Below are 5447 nucleotides of genomic sequence, written 5' to 3'. Positions count from 1 at the left end.
CACCTTGTGTTTGAATGTGTTATTGGAGAGGTATCGAAGGCACCAGGGCTCAACCCCCCCCCCCCCCCCCCCCCCCCCCCACAACGAGACACGAGGACCAACCAACCAACCAAAAAAATCACAACTCTCGCTCACAATTTAAAAACGTGATACTTGATTTCTCCTATTTGAGTTAAAATCACTACTTTTTTGGCCGTCAGTGGCCTTTAACAGAAGCATTCTATTGTGTTTTTACCTTTTGATTCGTACATTTTATTGTTTTTCTTCCAAGAAACTTGTCTTATCAATTTGACTGTGTCATTTAGTGCATGTAGACAACCACAAGGTGGCGCTGTGTTTTTTAATTTATATTTTAAATGGTGTAACTGCATGCTACATCCTGTAGGCGGCAGCCTCGAGTCACTGTCGACAGTGACTGTGTCATTTAGTGCATGTAGACAATGCCACCACAAGGTGGAGATGTGGGCTTTTTATTTTTATTTGAATGGTGTAACTGCATGCTATATCCTGTAGGTGGCAGCCTCGAGTCACTGTCGACAGTGACTGCTGTGCTAACAGTGTGACAGGTATGTCAACTGTGACTGTTTTGACAACTATATTAGGGGGACAGTTGTCTCGGGGGTAAAGTGGGGACTCCAGTTTCCTTTTCACCTCATTTTGACACCTGATTTACTTCACAAAAGACTCGTCTCAATCGGTGGTGGGTGGTGGTGGTATGTTATGATTAAAGCACAAGTGGGAGAGGGTCTCTATTGCTCCTCTGTTGTGTGTCTTTCAGAGGGGTTGGGGTTAAAAGCAGAAGTCACATTTTCAGGTTGGACCCTTGTGTGCGATTGACTAAAATAGTGACCTTTAACCCTTTATTTTTGAAGCAGAGAGGGAGGTCGATGACATAACGGATTCCCATCAGACAAACTCCTTGAATGTCCTGCTCTAAGTTTGCAGTTGTCTAAAAAAAATAACAATATCTTTCTCAAAACATTTATTATTGTATATATTTTTTGTGTGTCATTTATTTATATTTGGAATATTGCTTTTTTAAGGATGTTTTAAGTGAAAGGAACAATTTTATATTTTGAGTCATTTAGCAGGTTCTCTATGTTCAGAGCAATTAGGGTTTAGTGCCTTGCTCAAGAGCACATCGACAGATTTTTCACTTAGTCGGCTCGGGGATCCTAACCAGTTACTATTTGGTTACTGGCCCATCACTAGGCAACCTGCCGACCAATGTAGGTATCCTCCACGATGTAGGTATCCATTCTCTCTTGCTTCTCAAAAAATAAACAGAAAATATTATGATTACAAGTCTTCTTAGAAGAAAATAGTCCCCACAGAGAGATTAAACATGAATCATTACCGAAAAAGGAATTGAGGTCGGTGCTGTTTGTAACTGGAACACACTTTACGTTTTTGTGGGAAAAGACACTTTGGAGGAGGAGATGTTGCTTCACTAGAAGATAAACATCCAACTAACACACACGCACACACACAGAGAGAGAGAGCTGCTGATGATAGAGGCCGTTGTATCCCTACTGTAAATAATGGCCTAACGATCTCACATCTGGTAGGGTAAATGTTCTGTAAACTAATTTCAGTAAATGGAGCCAGACCGAGCCAGGAAGGCTGGCAGGTTAACATGTGGGTGGCTGAGCTGTGTGGTAGTTGTGTTTTTAAGACTCAGTAGTTAAACTACTATATTATACGACTACTGTTACTGTTCTGATACTATAGAACTACTTAAAGGCTGTGTGGAATAGTGATCTGTCAACATCAGGCAAACGTCAGTCAACAAACTCACATCAGCCAGCGTCTAGACTACAGAGAGACATGAGAAAACCCCAGGGACGACTGCTAACCCAAAACAGGAAGCTGAATGTTGTGGGTGTGACCCAAATGGCACCCTATTCCCTTTACAGGGCACTACTGTTGACCAGGGCCAATAGGGACACACATGTGGCTGAGCCTGTATCCTATCAACAGATCCTCTTGACCAGAGCTTGAGACATTCCTCTACATGTTCCTTTCCACATCATTCCTACCCTCACCCCCTTTTTACTCAGTCAACCCCTGACTCCTCTCCAACTCTTCTCCTCTGTCCTTCTCTCCATCTCCCCTCCTTCCTCTCCAACCTTTCCACTAAGGGGCATCTAGACTCCACAGACAGCCATACTGCAGTATAATAACAGACACTTGAGCCCTGGGGGCTCCAAAATGACTCCCCAGTGGTGTCTCCTCTCTGTGGCACTGGCCAGAGCTGTATCTGATGTTACAGTTGTAGAGGGTAAGGGTGAGGGGGGCATCGAGGGCGAGGGCTGAAGCGTGGGGGTGGGGTGGGGGGGATCAGAGTTCCTTTTCACTCCAAGGTCCAAAGTCAACATTGGAAATAGAGGGGAAAAGAGGCAGAGAAAGAAAGGATGACAGAGAAAGAGAGAGAGAAAAAGGTTGATTTATTCCAGAGGTTTCTCAGGTTGGGCCAGGTTCTAGTCAGAACAGGAAACCCTGAGGACTCTATGTATCCCTCCATCCATCTGACCCAGACATCATCTATTACCTGTAATTAGCCTGGTGATGGTCCGCTGAGCAGAGAACAATGGGTGGTGATTAATCAGACCCCCCCCCCCCCTCCGCCTCCTCTCTGGTTGGTTGGTCCCGGAGGTAAGGTGATGTATCAGACCCCCCCCCCTCCTCCTCCTCTCTCTGGTTGGTTGGTCCCGGAGGTAAGGTGATGTATCAGACCCCCCTCCTCCTCCTCTCTCTGGCTGGTTGGTCCCGGAGGTAAGGTGATGTATCAGACCCCCCTCCTCCTCCTCTCTCTGGTTGGTTGGTCCCGGGGGTAAGGTGATGTATCAGACCCCCCTCCTCCTCCTCTCTCTGGTTGGTTGGTCAAGGAGGTAAGGTGATGTATCAGACCCCCCTCCTCCTCCTCTCTCTGGTTGGTTGGTCCCGGGGGTAAGGTGATGTATCAGACCCCCCTCCTCCTCCTCTCTCTGGTTGGTTGGTCCCGGGGGTAAGGTGATGTATCAGACCCCCCTCCTCCTCCTCTCTCTGGCTGGTTGGTCCCGGGGGTAAGGTGATGTATCAGACCCCCCTCCTCCTCCTCTCTCTGGTTGGTTGGTCCCGGAGGTAAGGTGATGTATCAGACCCCCCCCCCCCCCTCCTCTCTCTGGTTGGTTGGTCCCGGGGGTAAGGTGATGTATCAGACCCCCCCCTCCTCCTCCTCCTCTTCTCTCTGGTTGGTTGGTCCCGGGGGTAAGGTAATGTATCAGACCCCCCCCCTTCCTCCTCCTCCTCCTCTCTGGTTGGTTGGTCCCGGAGGTAAGGTGATGTATCAGACCCCCCCCTCCTCCTCCTCCTCCTCTCTGGTTAGTTGGTCCCGGGGGTAAGGTGATGTATCAGACCCCCCTCCTCCTCCTCTCTGGTTGGTTGGTCCCGGAGGTAAGGTGATGTATCAGACCCCCCCCTCCTCCTCCTCCTCCTCTCTGGTTGGTTGGTCCCGGAGGTAAGGTGATGTATCAGACCCCCCTCCTCCTCCTCTCTGGTTGGTTGGTCCCGGGGGTAAGGTGATGTATCAGACCCCCCCCCCCCCTCCTCTCTCTGGTTGGTTGGTCCCGGAGGTAAGGTGATGTATCAGACCCCCCCCCCCCCCCCCTCTCCTCCTCCTCTCTGGTTGGTTGGTCCCGGAGGTAAGGTGATGTATCAGACCCCCCCCCCCCCCTCTCCTCCTCCTCTCTGGTTGGTTGGTCCCGGAGGTAAGGTGATGTATCAGACCCCCCCCCCCCCCCCCCTCTCCTCCTCCTCTCTGGTTGGTTGGTCCCGGAGGTAAGGTGATGTATCAGACCCCCCTCCTCCTCCTCTCTGGTTGGTTGGTCCCGGAGGTAAGGTGATGTATCAGACCCCCCTCCTCCTCCTCTCTGGTTGGTTGGTCCCGGGGGTAAGGTGATGTATCAGACCCCCCTCCTCCTCCTCTCTGGTTGGTTGGTCCCGGGGGTAAGGTGATGTATCAGACCCCCCCCCTCCTCTCTCTGGTTGGTTGGCCCCGGAGGTAAGGTGATGTATCAGACCCCCCCCCCCCCCTCCTCCTCCTCCTCTATCTGGTTGGTTGGCCCCGGAGGTAAGGTGATGTATCAGACCCCCCCCCCCCCCCCCCCCCCCCCCCCCCCCTCTCTCAACAAAAAAAAAAATCCTGTTTTTTTGTTTTGTTTTTATTGTCTCTATTGTGTTATATTCTCCTACATTATTTTAACATTTCTACAAACTTCAAAGTGTTTTCTTTCCAATGTTACCACTTATATGCATATCCTGGCTTCAGGGCATGAGCCACCCCCGTGCTTTATAGTTGGGATGGTGTTCTTCGGCTTGCAATTTTCTCCCTTTGTCCTCCAAACATAACAATGGTCATTATGGCCAAACAGTGGTCAGTGGACAATGGTCATTATGGCCAAACAGTATTTTTGTTTCATCAGACCAGAGGACATTTCTCCAAAAAGTACGATCTTTGTCCCCATGTGCAGTTGCAAACCGTAGACTGGCTTTTTTTCTGGTGGTTTTGGAGCAGTGGCTTCTTCCTTGCTGAGCGGCGACCTTTCAGGTTATGTCGATATAGGACTGGTTTTACTGTGGATATAGATACTTTTGTACCTGTTTGTACCTTTGCTGTTGTTCTGGGATTGATTTGCACTATTCACACCAAAGTACGTTCATCTCTAGGAGACTGAACGAGTCTCCTTCCTGAGTGGTATGACGGCTGCATGGTCCCATGGTGTTTATACTTGCGTACTAAGGTTTGTACAGATTAATGTGGTACCTTCAGGCTTTTGGAAATTGCTCCCAAGGATGAACCAGACTTGTGGAGGTCTACACATTTTTTTTTGAGGCGGATTTCTTTTCATTTTCCCATTAGGTCAAGCAAAGAGGCACTGAGTTTGAAGGTAAGCCTTGAACTACATCCACAGGTACACCTCCAATTGACTCAAATTATGTCAATTAGCCTGTCAGAAGCTTCTAAAGCCATGGCATTATTTTCTGGAATTTTCCAAGCTGTTTAAGTGCACAGTCAACTTAGTGTATGTAAACTTCTGACCCACTGGAATTGTGATCCTGTGAATTATAAGTGAAATAATCTGTCTGTAAGCAATTGTTGGAAAAATTACTGAACAAAGTAGATGTCCTAACCAACTTGCCAAAACTATGGTTTGTTAACAAGACATTTGTGGAGTGGTTGAAAAACGAGTTTTAATGACTCCAACCTAAGTGTATGTAAACTTCTGACTTCAACTGTACATAGAACAGTCTCTATAAATAATCCAGACCTATGTGGGGGGGGGAATTGTTTTAAGAAGGCTCTACTATGGCTCCTTCAGCTATTTGACTTTTCATTTTAGCACCCCTTTAGGTATCGAAAAAAAAACATATTTTTTATTTTTTTTATTTTTGGCCGTTCGGATGTT

This window comes from Oncorhynchus mykiss, chromosome 25 (assembly GCF_057628025.1).
Source record: "Oncorhynchus mykiss isolate SJ-2025 chromosome 25, ASM5762802v1, whole genome shotgun sequence".
In the NCBI taxonomy this organism is placed as follows: domain Eukaryota; kingdom Metazoa; phylum Chordata; class Actinopteri; order Salmoniformes; family Salmonidae; genus Oncorhynchus; species Oncorhynchus mykiss.
Note: the sequence above shows the minus strand (reverse complement) of the source record.